Here is a 14939-nt window from a genome sequence, read left to right as displayed (position 1 = left end):
CATTCGGGAGGCTGAGACCTGGAGGATCGCGGTTCGCGGACAGCCTCAGCTACTTAGTGAGGCCCTCTGCAACTCAGTGAGACCCAGTTTTAAAATAAAGAATAAAAAATAGGGCAGGGGGTGTAGGTTGGAGGTCAAATGCCCCTGGGTTCCATCCCCAGACCCGCAAAAAAAAAAAATAATATATATATATATAATTTTATATCTATCAGTGGAAAAAATGAAAATGTCTGCTAATAGTAAACATTGGTCAGAATATGTAAAGTGCGGACTCTCACACCGGTTGGTGGAGGAGTCCACTAATATCAAACACCTCTGAGGTCGCTCTGCCAGCCCCCTATTGCCATGGACGGACTATTTATGTCCCTTCAAAATATATTAAAAATCTTATATCCTGAGGCTATCATTAGCAACTTTGCAAGACCATGTTTCAAAATGATACAGGCTTGGGCATAGCTCAGAGCTTAGAGGTAGAACGCCCTTGGGTTCTTTCACCATTAAAAGGTGATGAGGCCATGAAGGCTGAGTGCTTATGAATGAAATCAGTACACAGTGTGTGTGTGTGCATGTGTGTGTGTGTGTGTGTGTGTGTGTGTGTGTGTGTGTGTGTACAGTGTGGTACTGTGGATTGATCCCAGGGACATTATACCTCTGAGCTACACCCCCAGCCCTATTTTTATTTTTTATGCTCTTCGGGTCTCCTTAAATTGCTGAGGACCTCACTAAGTTGCTAAGGCTGGCCTTGAACCTGGTATCCTCTTGTCTCAGCCTCCCAAGTACAGGGATTACAGTCTTGTGGCACCAGGCCCAGCAGATTAGTACCCTTATAAAAGAAACTCCAGAAAGCATGTTTGCTTCTTCTAGAAGCAAGTGAGGACAGAAAAATGTCTTTCTCTGAACCAGAATGCAAGCCGTTGCCAGACTCCAGATGGCACCCTGACCTTGGACTTCTGCCCAAACAGACTAAAACACTAAGAAACTCAAGGTGGCTAAACCCCATGACTCGGAAATTCTATTTCCACTAGACATCCTAGGAAAACTCTGGTACTTAAGCCCAGCACAAAGCAATGGCTGATGTTGCAAACAGCCCAAAACATAAGAGTTGCATCCATCAACAGGCACAAAAATAAATCTCAGTGTAGTCACACAATGGAATACACTACAAAGATAAAGAAATAAACCAGAACTTAATGTGTTAGCATGATATATCTTCTTAAAAGTTTTATAAGCAAAGAAAATCTTAGAAGGCTATATTCTATAATATCGCATTTAAATTGATTTTTAAAATAAGTGAAACTGTGCTGTGTGGGAGTGTAACAGAGGCAATAAAAGCCTAAAGACATCTAAGGGAACGGAGATCTTCAAAGCCAGTTCAGCCGCTGACTCCAGAGCCAGGGAGGGGAATGCGGTTCCAGAACCACACACCAGGCTTCAGCCAATCCAGTAATATCCTGTTTCTTAAAATGAGTAGTTCGTAAACTGTTATTTGTCACAAACAATCTCTCTGCCTTTTTGTTTTGCAAACGATTTCATAATAATAAAAATATTTAAGCCAGGCATGGTGGCCCACACTTGTAATCACAGTACTTAGGAGGCCGAGACAGGAGGCTGACAGTTCATGGCCAGTTTCAGCTACTTAGTGAGGCCCTCCACAACTTAGTGAGATCCTGTTTCACAATTAAGAATAAAAAATAGGGCTGGGGGTGTATCTCAGAGGTAGAATGACCCTGAGTTCAATCCCTAGTATCCCCACCAAAAAAAAAAAAAAAAAAGTTTTTAGTATATCTGGATGAGTTGATGCAGCTTAAAACATCATGAACATAGCCGGGCATGGTGGCGCACGCTTGTAATCCCCGCACTTGGGAGGCAGAGACAGGAGGATCGCGTAGGTTCAAAGCCAGCCGCGCTGGCTTAGGAGATCCTGTTTCCAAATAAAAATATAAAATAGGTCTGGGAGTGTAGCCCAGCCCGGAGGTTCAAGGGCTTCCAGGAACCCCAGTACCACCACCAAAAAAAAAAAAAAAAAAAAAAAAAAAAAAAAAATCATGAACAGCCACACCTTCTTCCCTTTCTGGGCTCCGGGATGACCTGTGAATTCCAACATCCTTGCTGGACCTCCAGTTCCCCTGGGTCCCTGGGCATACTCTCAGTGGACCCCAGTGAGTACTTAGGCAGAAAACTTTAAAGGAAGTCTTCATTTTAACCTTTAGTTCTGGGCATTTTGGACAAGAATCTTTATCCTCCTGGTAGGGGGCTAGCATATGGGGTTCAAAAGAGGAAAGTGGGACAAATAGACCCCAACATTAGCTCCAAGGTAGACATCACTGTTGACTAGCTTTTACTCTGGCCAGGAACATCAGGACTTTAAGTCTTTATAGTGGGTATGCAAATGAAGCCAATTTCCCCAATTTTTTTCCCCAGAAGACAAGGCAAGTGTCTTTCAGCTTCTGCCCCAGGTGGGAGAGCTCATCACAGTTAGCCGCGCCTATCACTGGGCTCCTGCCATGGTCTGTGCAGTGGGATGTTGTCAAGGGGACCACTCCTGACACCCCCATCCCCTCAGCACTGCTCTTTCCAAGAAAGAGTGTAGAGAGATGGCAGGGTCACAGGACAATGAGAAGAGTGCTAATAAGACAGGGATCCCAGGCCAGCGATGAGGACAGGGTGGCCGAGGAGCTGCCGACCCGGCCCAGGAAGGGTGCAGCGCGCAGGCTCTTTGTTGAGTGTCTGTCCCTTTGATCCCCACAGAAACCAACAGGCCTCATAAATAAACATGAGACACGGCTCTCCAGTTTCCTTACCATTCTGGCCTTAACACTTGTCGGGGATCAAACCCATAGCATTTTGGCAAAAAGACTGGATAATGACTCAAGCCCAAGCTCAGGAAAGGCACACAGCTCCACTGGGTTCTTCTCTAGGACTGCAAGGGCCTTTGTTGTGTGGTGAAGGGCAGTTGATGGCCTGTTCTGGATACACCTAGGCACTCGCGAGGTTCCTCTTCTAGGCCTGGCACCTGGCAGACCCGAGGTGATCTAGGTCTATAAGCAATAGCATCTCACCGGGTGTGGTGGTGCACGCCCGTAACACCAGCACTTGGGGGGGCTGAGACAGGAGGGTTGCAGGTTCAAAGACAGCCTCAGCAATGTAGTAAGATTCTCAGCAACCTATTGAGAACCTGTTTCAAATAATTTTTTTAAAAAGGACTGGAGTTGTGGCCCAGAGGTGAAATGCTCCTGGGTTCAATCTCCAGTACCACAGGTGCGCGCGCACACACGCATGCATCTCATTGTGAAAATTACCCAGTCTATAGTAACAAGAGCTTTCTCCTTCCTCTCTGTTGCAGGCCTAACAGGAAGGTGAGGGTGAGGAGAGGGGCGTGGCCGTGGCAGGGAAGGAGCAAGGGGCCTGCAGGATGGGAGGGTGGGGGCCTGTCCCTCTCTCGGGGCACAAGCACACACACCTGATCCCGAGGCTTGGGGCACAGGCTCTCCCATCCCCATCGGGTCCTGGCTTTGCTGCTCAGCAGCCTGACGACCTTAGTAAGTTTTTAAGTGCTTCAGTTTCCTCCTTTCCCAAAGAACCATAATAGAAACCATGGTATAAAACCAGTGGCCACGAGCCAAGTTCACTTAGGACTGGCATAGAGGAAGTCCGAGGTGACACGGGTGGCTGGCCAGGCAGGCTGTGAGGGGTCCTGGTCCTCCTCCTCTCCCCACTTTTCCTGCTTCAGCTTGGACACAGGACAATGGCCAAACAGTTGGTACCTCCTGGTTGCTCTTCCCAGTCTCCTCTAGGCAGGAGCACGATTTGCAGGCTGGGGTGTTGCCCACTGTACTCCTCCCCTGAGGTCGGGGACATTGGACACCCTGCCAGAAGGGAGGTCAGACCACCTGGCTTCAGTTACCAAGGTTTTTTCTGTCCCTGGCTCAGGATCACTGAGCGTATATAAAGGGATGCGTGGCAGCTCTGGACGGTGGTGTGTTAACCTCTCGCTCCCCTAGCCTGTATTTGAGGCAGGGCTGTTTAGAATCCCCTCTGTTCTCTCTTGCTGCCAATCAGTGGGGGTTGTAAAAATGGCACACGTAGCTGACACTCTTCTTTCTCTGCCCAGGCCCTTGCCCCATTTCCCCAGAAATATTAGTAATGTTTATTAAATAACCAAAATATGGCCATGCATGATGGAACACGCTTGTAATCCCAGCATTTGGGAGGCTGAGACAGGAGGATCACAGGTTCGTGGGCAGCCTCAGCTACTTAGTGAGGCCCTTTGCAACTCAGTGAGACCCTGTTTGAAAATAAAGAATAAAAAATAGGGCTAGGAGTGTAGCTTCGATGTAGAATGCCCCTGGGTTCCAACCCCAGTACTGCAAAAAAAAAAAAAATATATATATATATATATATACATATACATACATATGTGTGTGTGTGTGTGTGTGTGTGTGTGTGTGCGCGCGCGCATGCCTGACTCTGCACTTAACTCTTTACAGCAGTATTATCTGTTTTAATCCTCCCAAGAATCCCATGAGGTGAGTATTAATACTAATGCCCATTTTACAAACAAGGTTAAATATGATTAAGGAGCTTAAGTGACATAGTCCTTACACCCTTCATATCTGGCCTGGGACTTGATGGAATCTGTGATCCTTTGTTTGTCCCATTGGCCTTTTTGCAGGGGCAGGAGAATGTGGAGGGAGGGGAAGTTCTCTTTTCCCTTCCATTCTTCTTGGCTTTCTGACAGCACGGAAAAGGCTTCAACCAGGTCTAAGCATACAGTATTTAATAAATGTTACAAATAAATGTTATTATTATATTTGTTTATTTTGGTACTAAGGATACCAGAACCAGCAGGAGGGTACTGAGGTACCCTCTACCCTCCTTTATCATTTGTTCTTGAAATAGAGTCTTGCTAGGTTTTTGAGAGTCTTGCTAAATTGCTGAGACTGCAATTGCCTGAAATCTTCAATCTTCCTGTCTCAGCCTTCCAGAAACTGGGATTACTGGAGGGCACCACCACGCCCAGCTATGTTGCATTTATTGACTCCACTGTGTTAGGTCCTGAGAATAGGCAAAGCATAGGATTCAATCCCTGCCTTCCAAGTGTGAATGTCCCAGTGCAGAGGGGGATAGGATGGAAAAGACTCAGACCCCACAGCAAACTGCTAATGTTTCCAATGACTGCTGAAATAGAACAGCAAACCGATTCCTGGGCTCAGGTCATTCTGGGGACTTTCTGGAGGAGGTGAGAAGGATGAGATTATGGTTTAGATTTAAAATGTGCCTCAGAAGCTGGTTGTGGTGGCACACGCTTGTAATCCCAGTACTTGGGAGGCTGAGACAGGAGGATTGCAGTTCACAGACAGCCTCAGCTACTTAGTAAGGCCCTTTGCAACTCAACGAGACCCTGTTTCAAAATAAAGAATAAAAAAAGTGGGGCTGAGTGTGTATCTTGGAGGTAGTATGCCCCTGGGTTCCATCCCCATTACCACAAAATAAAATAAAATAAAATAAAATAAAATAAAATAAAATAAAATAAAATAAAATAAAATAAAATAAAATGTGTGTCAGAGAAGCCCTTGTGTTAGATAATGCAGCCATGCTGAGAGACAGGACAGAGGACAGACTGGAGTGGTGAATCTTGTCTACTTCTGATCTCTCTGTCTCTCTCTCTCTTTCTCTTTCTCTTTCTCTCCCCCTCCCCTTCACTCCCTCCCCTCCCTCCCTCCTTCTCTTTCTCTTGCTCTCTTTCCATCTTGAGCTGGATACGATTTTTCCTTCTCCTCCATGCCTAAAAGTTCCCACTACTGAGCCATTCTGCCACTGGGGCTCAGCTGACCATGGTTGGAGCCTCTGCAGCCATGACCCTTTCTTCCCCCAAGTTGTGCTTATTAGATATTTTGGTCACAGCAACAACAACAACAACAAAAAATGTTGACTAAAACAGATGGAACAGATCTGACCTGGGATAGAGTATGAGACAGGAGAAGCCATTTCCCTCCAGGGCCTCTGTTCTCAGAAACTCAGTCCAACAAGTGCTGAAGTGTGGAGGGGCCTTGGGGACAAGGTCCTGGCCATGTGCCCGGGCTGGCGAGGACCAGGAGGACTGTGTGCGATATTGCTGTGATGCGGGGCTGGCCTTTCCAGTCGGCCTGCCCACCTTGCAAATGTGGTACTTATTGGCTACGTTTTGTCATGCAAATGCACCATAGTTTATGGAATTATCCGTTTTTATTGGGCTTTTGGTTGTTTCCTGATTTTTTCAGTATTAGAAATAATGCAGCAAGGCCCAGTGGCCATCGGCAAGTCTTGGCCATCAGAGAGGCCTGCGTTTGAGTTCTTCCTCTGCCAGTTACTAGTGCTGTCACTACAAGTAAGGTACCTAACCGCTCCAAGCCTCAGGCCCTTCATCTATGACATGAGATGATAATACTGACTCCATCACAGAGCGGTTACAAAAGTCCAGGCAAACAAAGCTAATTTTAAAAAAATTATAATTATAAGCCGGACATGGCGGTACATTCTTGTAATCCCAGTACTTGGGAGGCTGAGAAAGGAGGATTATGGGTTCACAGTCAGCTTCGGCTCCTTAGTGAGGCCCTCCGCGACTTCGTGGGACTCTCTTTCAAGAAATAAAGAATAAAAAATAAGGCTGGAGGTATAGCTCAGAGGTAGAATGCCCCTGGCTTCCATTCCCAGTTACACACACACACACACACACACACACACACACACACACACACGTGCGTGCACACACACACACTCTACCTATCTATCTATCTATCTATCTATCTATCTATCTATGGTATATAATTATATATACATTACCTACATGCTATCCCCTTAGGCTCTCCCAAAGGCCCATGTGTTAAAGGCTGAGTCCCCTGCTTGGAGCTATTGGGAGGTGGGGAACCTTTAAAAGATGGGCTCTAGGGGGAGGTTTCAGGTCATTGGAGTTGTGCCTCTGGCAGGGATTTTGAAACCCTGGTCCCTTTCTTCTTTTTTCTTTTTCTCGTCCTGCTCATGAAGTAAGTGACTTTGTTCTATCATGCACCCCAATGTGATGAGCCCCCACAGACCCAAATGCAACAGGACCAACAGCCCATGAATGGAAACCATGAAAACTGTGAGCCAAGGTAAACCTTTTCTCATTATAAGTTGATCATCTCAGGTATTTGTTGCAGTAAGGGAAAGCTGACTAACATGATATTTGGCTGTTTATTGTGTATTTATGATGTGGTTGGCACTGTGCTAAGTACATGACACTTTAAACCATGTGATCCTCTCAACTACCTTGGTAAGAAGATGTTGTTACTAACATCCTCAAAGAGCAGGTTATTGTTGGCAATCTGCTGCTACTGAAAGGTCCTAATTGAAATGACAGATCAAACTGTCCCTTGGTGATTATGTTTTGTCATCTGTAAGATATGCGAAGGACTAGATTATTTCCAAGATTCTGTCAGAGTTCTAAATTCCTCTCTGCCAGAGGGGTAGGTATTTCAAATAAAGGAGAAATTGTCCTCAAAATTACACTTTTCCATGGGCTTCTATTTTACTAATTTCTATTAAAGTTTGTCACCTACATAGATAAAAATTCATATATATTGATGAATGAAAAGAGTGAGTACCCACACAAAGTCGTCATAGAATGGAACCATAGGCTTTTAATTTCTGAGATGTTTTTCCATTAGTTAATTCACTCAACTAATACTCATTGGACATCTATACTTATCTAAAAATTATGCAGAATCAAGAGGATGGGAAGACATCTGTAGGCCCTTCAAAAATATTTGCAAAAGGTATGTTTGATAAAAGACTACACAAAGAACTCTGATACAAAGTTTTCTCTCACAAAGAAAATACTTATTTTCTTATTGTGAATTCCTTATTCACAATATGAAAATGAACAAAGCAGTTAAAAAATGAGCAAAAAATCTAAACTTCAGCAAAGAAGGTATGTAGATAGCAGAAGAGCATACAAAAGGATGAAAAATAATCAACATCATGTGTCGTTAGAGAATCGTTTGTGAGATAATTGATGTGTTAACTGCCTGTGAGATGCATATATTAGGGATATAAAAACAAACATTGATAGGACCAGTTGGAGGCACATTTACACATGACTTGCACATGATGTTTTAACAGCTTTATTCATAATTAAACTTGGGAACAAGCAGGATGTACTTCTGCAGGTAAATGGATTAAAAACATTATATATATTATATATATGCATTTATAGTGTGTGTGCATGTACATGTGTGTAATATGTGTGTGTGTGTGTGTGTGTGTGTAACTGGGAATGGAAACCAGGGGCATTCTACCTCTGAGCTATACCTCCAGCCTTATTTTTTATTCTTTAATTCTTGAAAGAGAGTCCCACGAAGTTGCAGAGGGCCTCACTAAGGAGCTGAAGCTGACTGTGAACCCGTAATCCTCCTTTCTCAGCCTTGGGTCTGCTAAAAGGAAATGAATTATTATTAAGCCATGAAAAGTCTTGGTAGAAACTTAAATGACTATAGCTAAGTGAAAGAAGCTGATCCAAGAAGGCTACATACTGTATGGTTCCGACTATATGACATCCTGGAAAAGCAAAAGTATGGGGACAGTTAAGAGATTAGTGTTCTCCAGTCATTAAAGACAGAGAGGAGAAGACAGGAGGAACACAGGATTTCTAGGGCAGAAAAACTATTTTGTATGGCCAGGCGGGTGGCACAAGTTTGTAATCCCAACATTCAGGAGGCGGAGAATGGAGGATAGCGGTTCACAGACAGCTTCAGCTACATAGTGAGGCCCTTTGCAACTCAGTGAGACCCTGTTTCAAAACTAAAAAGACTTAAAAAATAGTGTTGAGGGTGTAGCTCGGAGGTACAATGCCCCGAGTTGCTTCCCCAGAACCTAAAAAAAAGAAAAAGGAAAAGAAAAAGAAAAAAGAAAAGAAAAAAAGAAAGAAAAAACCTATTTTGTATGATGCTGTAATGATGGGTACATGTCCTTATAAATTCATCCAAACCCATAAAATATACAAGATCAATATTGAACACTGGCCAGGTTTGGGGGCATATGCTTGTAATCCCAGCATTTGGGAGGTGGAGACCAGAGGATCGCGGTTTGAGGACAGCCTCAGCTACTTAGCAAGGCACTTCGCAACTCAGTGAGACCCCATTCAAAAAAATAAAAAGATGCAGGGCATGGTGGCGCATGCTTGTAATCCCAGCATTCGGGAGGCTGAGATTGGAGGATCACGGTTCTTGGACAGCTTCAGGTACTTAGTGAGGCCCTCTGCAACTTAGTGAGACCCTGTTTCAAAATAAAGAATAAAAAATAGAGCTGGAGGTGTAGCTCGGAGGTAGAATGCCCCTGGGTTCCATCCCCAGTACAGAAAAAAAATTGAACTCTAATGTAAACTAAGCATCTTTGAGTGACATTGATGTGTCCACATAGGTCCATTGACTGACAGATATGCCCTCTGAGGCAGATGTTGGCAATGGAGGAGGCTCTACTTGTGATGGGGTAGGGGGTATGTGAGAATTCTACCCTCCACTCACTTTTTCTGTGAACCTAAAACTGCTCTAAAAGAAAGTCCACTTAAAAAAAAAAAGATGTAAAGTGGAAATTGACATTAGGAGACCTTAGTTTTAGCCTTGCCACTCTAAGACAAATTACTTAATTCTTTCTGAAAAATAAGAAAATAAGACTTGATAAAATCGCATGCCCCCTTCAAGTTCCAGATCCCACGTAATGAAAATTATATGCAGAGACTTAAATCATCTCACAAAGCATTATGTCTTTGCCAAGCTGAATCCTCCTCTTTGTATTTAATTTTCCCCTGTGACTATGACAAGAAAACCTAATCAGATTATAATCATATGATGAAACCTTTCTATAATTGTTAATGGCACAAGAAGCTCAGACTTCAAAGAAAATTGAGAAGGAAGCAAATACCCTACAGTTTCCCTTTCCCTCTCCTTTCTCCTACACCATTTCTGTCTTTTGGGAGCCCGGGCCCCTCATGATCTTCCCTTCTCCTTATAAAGACCAACTGTCAGGGACAGGTGTCTGTAGTTCTTTCTTCCTGATACACCTCTCCCTGTCCATGTGGAATTGCTATGGCCCCTTCCAGTGTGCTGACATGCTCAGATGCTCAGACCCAGGTCTGCGGAGTGTCGGCAATTAGGACACCTTGTCCATGGCCAGCTCCCTAGCCTGATTCTAAGCAGCTCAACAACAGAATTCATGTCTCACTCGGAGCCCAGGCCCGGTCCACCCTCCCCATAAAGTCACTTCACATCAGTGCTCAAAGCTTGCAAAGCACGGTGATGCTCATTATTCATGACTTCTGTCTTTTTATATTTGCCTATTCACTAACTATATTTGTAACCCCCAACCAACAATCCCAAGGTTTCAGGGGCTTGCGCAGAGCAGCACAAACTCCAGTCCTCAGAAGTGCCCATCCCCTACCCCGTCAGCTCTCAGACCCACAGAGAGCTTTGGCCTTTTGGTGCTGTTAGAAAGGCCTTCAGGAGTAGTGCTGCCATGCTGTCTAGTGCGCCTCAGAGAAAGGAGGCTGTGACAGAGGAGGCCTTACAGAGAAAATACACGTGTCAGATAAGCTTTGTCCAGGCACCAGTTCTAGTATTGCTGGCCATGAGTCTAAGGTTAATCAGCCAACAGCAGATATTAGGTAAGGTAGCTTTAGACGGAAACACAAGTCAAACAAGATTATGTGTCGACCAGTTGGTCGGAATGCTGGGGCCAGGGGCCAGGGAGAACCCAAACTTATATCCCTTCGGATCCCTGGCTCTGTAGCCACCTGTTATCCAGGTTCTGTGGAGACGTTTAGAACATCACAAATCATGAGAATCAACTGTGTTTGTATTTTTCCCAGGAGAAAAATAATCTGATTCTTTGTAGGGATCCTGTGATCACCATGAGGAAATGGGTTTATTCAGTCAACAAACACCACAAAAGGATGACCAGTCCCTGAATTATACCCAATCTTGAGTCGACATAGTTTCAAACATTCCGCCTGGTTGTCCCAGAAAAGTCAGAATAGCATCCAGATGTCTTCTTACTTTCAAGCCTATGGTTGGGCCATTGGAAATCTAAAGTTAAAGCTAATTTCTTTTACCACTTAAACCTTATTAGAAACATCATTAATGAATAATTTTTAAACAATTTATTATGAGAAAAAATAACTTCTTACCCAACCCTCAGGTCTGCAAGATTCTAAATTCAGGGTCTTTATTAAAGATTAAAATACAGATTAAGTGTTAAAATGTAAATTGTACTGAAGCTCCATAGAACTCATTAGAAGAATAATTTTGAGCAAACTAGCTCTTTACTACTCAGAAAATACAAATAAAAAGTCTTCAAAAATTGTACCTTATGCTTCTTCTGGAAAACACCAAATGGCAGGTAATACTGGTGCAGCAGGAGGGACCTGAGGGCCCAGGGGCCCAGGCTGGGAGGCCGTGGCGACCTCCATGGAGGCTTCGTCAGTGGCCTTCGGGGTCGTGGTCACCGCTGGAGTCACGGTCAGGCACAGTGGTGGAGCTCTAGGGGGCAAAGCTGAGGACAAGGAGTGGATTCCCGTCACCAAGCTTGGTCTCTTGGTTAAGGACATGAAGATCAAGTCCCTGGAGGAGATCTATCTCTTCTCCCTGCCCATCAAGGAGTCTGAGATCATCGACTTTTTCTTGAGTGCATCACTCAAGGATGAAGTTTTGAAGATCATGCCTGTGCAGAAGCAGACCCGTGCTGGCCAGTGGACCAGGTTCAAGGCATTTGTCGCTACTGAAGACTACAATGGTCACGTTGGCCTGAGTGTCAAGTGCTCTAAGGAGGTAGCCACGGTTATCCGAGGGGCCATCATCTTGGCCAAGCTCTCCATCGTCCCTGTGTGGAGAGGCTACTGGGGGAACAAGATCAGCAAGCCCCATACTGTCCCTTGCAAGGAGACAGGATGCTGTGGCTCTGTGCTGGTGCACCTCATCCTGCCCCCAGAGGCACTGGCATCATGTCAGCCCCTGTGCCCAGGAAGCTGCTGCTGCTGGCTGGGATTGATGACTGCTACACCTCTGCCAGGGGCTGCACTGCCACTTTGGGCAACTTTGCCAAGGCCACCTTTGATGCCATCTCAAAGACCTACAGCTACCTGAACCCAGACCTCTGGAAAGAGACTGTGTTTACCAAATCTCCCTACAGGAGTTCATGGACCATCTTGTAAAAACCCATACTAGAGTCTCCGTGCAGAGGACCCAAGCTCCAGCTGTGGCCATGACATAGGATTTTCATACCACAAAAATAAAGTGAATGGAACTTGTGAAAAAAATGTACCTCATAACTTGAATCTGAGATTCATTCATTTTGCATGCTTTTTTCCCCCCAAAGGGACCAGAAAGATGAGCTAAATAACATTAAAAACAAAGAGAAGTCAGGCGTGATGGTGTACTCTTGTAATGGGAGGTGAGACAGGAGGATCAGTGGTTCGCAGCCAGCCTCAGCTACTTAGTGAGGCCTCTACAACTTACTTTCAAAACAAAAAATATAAAACAGGGCTGGGGATGTAGCTTGGAGGGTATAATGCCCCTGGGTTCAATCTCCAGTACTAAAAAAAAAAAAAAAAAAAGAGAGACAGAGAGGATAAAAATTATAAATATGGCTACTGCAATAATTTCACCAAACAGTTAAGTGATACATTAACTACTTTCTATAAAAATTATACATTTGGTTATTGAAGTAATCTCACTGAATAGTTAAGGTAAATGGTGTATTAGCTTCCTTTAAAAATAATAAATAGGGCTATTGCAATAATTTCACCAAGTAGTTAAGACAAGTGATACATGAGCTTCCTGTGGCTACTGTAACACATTACCGCAATTCAATCTCTTTAAACAACAGAAATGTGCTCTTCCACAGTTCTGGAGGTGAGAAGTCCAGAATCACTCTCACTGGGCCCAGATCAAGGCAGCACCACATTTCCTCCAGCGGCTCTAGGAGGGAGCCTCCCTGGTCTCTTCCAACTTCTGTGGCTGATGGCATTCTTTGTTTGTAGTCATATCACTTTCTCTTCTTATAAACATGTAAAATTTCCCTTTTCCTTCCTCTTGTAAAAACATGTGTGATTGCATTTCAGACCCTTCTGGCTGATACAGAATAATCTCCCAGATCCTTGCCTTAGTCACATTTATAATACTCTTTTTTGCCATATAAAGTTCTGTTCACAGATTTCGGCAATTAGGACATAGATATTTTGGTACAGAAGGGGCATTATTTAGTCTACTGTAAATAATAAAACCATTCTTTTATATGTATGCATCAGTAACCTAAAACAATAAAAGTGAAGGTGATAGTTATAAGAAGACTTTCCTCTTTACATGCCTGTAATCCCATTACTTAGGAGGCAGGAAGATTACAGGTTCAAAGCCAGCCTCAGCAACTTAGTGAGACTCTATTTCAAAAATAAAAGAATAAAATAGAGCTGGGGATATAGCTCAGAATTAAAATGCCCCTGGATTCATCCTCAGGACCACAAAATAATAATAACAATAACAACAACAACATCCCCTCTGTTCCGGGGCCCCCCTTCTTCACGGTCAATCATGGCTCTTATGCAGCTCTAATGAGCGGAGCTAACATTCACCCAGTGCCTGCCCTGTGCTTGCTCCTGTTCTATGTTCTCACTGCACAGAACTCACAGCTCCCCTCTGAGACAGGGTCACCACATTTCCTTATTTGGAAACAAAGGGGTTCTATCTATGTTGAGACAGTGAGAGATCCAGAATTCAAAGTGTGTGTGTGTGGGTGTGTGGCTGGCCCCAGTGACCCTGGCTCAGGTTCACTGGAGTGCGCTCTGCTCTCTGCAGGAGCATGTCTCACAGGCAGAAGTGGGCACCGTTGCTGCAGAGAGAGTCTGCAGCCACAGCACGGCTGTGTGGATAGCCGGAACTCTAAGGTAAAATGCGATGTTGAATCACCCAGATCATTTCATTATTTTATTTTAGTCTCTCTCTCTCTCTCTCTCTCTCTCTCTCTCTCTCTCTCTCTCTCTCTCTCTCTGTGTGTGTGTGTGTGTGTGTGTGTGTGTGTGTGAGAGAGAGACTGGGGATTGAACCCAGAGGCATTCTACCTCCAAGTTTCACTCCCATCCCTATTTTTGTAACAGAGTCTTGCTGGTCGATGAGAGTCTTACCATTTGCTGAAGCTGTCTTCCAGCCTACCTGGAAGCTGTCCTCCAATCCTCCTGTCTCAGCCTCCCAAGTACTGGGATTATAGGCGTGAGACACCACAGCCACTCTCAGGAGATCATTTTAAGTTTACATGAGAATTTAGAAAAATACTGCCTATCCCAAAGTGAATGGAGCAGATCTAATACACTGACTCCTTCTGAATTGTTATTCCAGGAGTTTCTGTCCATAGCTCCTGGTGAGAACAGGTGCCCACTGGACCCATGGGGTAGGTGATGCGCACAGACTAGAGGGGTGAAGAAACTGCGGATTCCCTCACACTGTTTAAAGCTGTGCAGTAGCGGGCGGACCCAGTGAGCGTCTGTTACTGAAATGCCAGTCTCACTGCTGAAATGGATTAAATGGGCTGTAAAATGATTTTTCTGAGCCAAATGGTCCACTCACTGTCCGGGAACACGCCATCTCCATGTCGGCGTTCATTCCACTCTTCTGCTCTGAATCCTCTGCTTCTTTTCCAGCTCTCCGTTATCACGAATTGAGCACCTAATACGTGCAATCCACTGGGGAATTCAGCTGCGTCCTCCCAACAACCGAGCCGACGTTAGGTGGCAGGAAAAGAGAGGTAGATGGTTTCAGCCCAACACTCTTAAGTTATTTGTCATTTGGCAAGAGTTATTTGTTCATTTATTCAGAAAATATTTGGGGGCATCTGCTGTATATCAGCAACGAAGGAAGCTTAAAAGAAACAAAGAGAAAGAC

At 44.5% G+C, this 14939-nt stretch overlaps 1 pseudogene across 1 annotated transcript; it reads left to right on the top strand.

The window, feature by feature from the left end:
• Positions 1–11402: 11402 nt before the first annotated feature.
• Positions 11403–12279, top strand: LOC308261867 (small ribosomal subunit protein uS5-like; annotated as a pseudogene). Its single transcript has one exon. The product of its transcript is annotated as a small ribosomal subunit protein uS5-like (transcript).
• The last annotated feature ends 2660 nt before the right edge of the window (positions 12280–14939 follow it).

Source organism: Muscardinus avellanarius (assembly GCF_963383645.1).
Source record: "Muscardinus avellanarius genome assembly, chromosome: 4".
Lineage (NCBI taxonomy): Eukaryota > Metazoa > Chordata > Mammalia > Rodentia > Gliridae > Muscardinus > Muscardinus avellanarius.
This window is presented reverse-complemented; position numbering and strand designations above follow the sequence as displayed.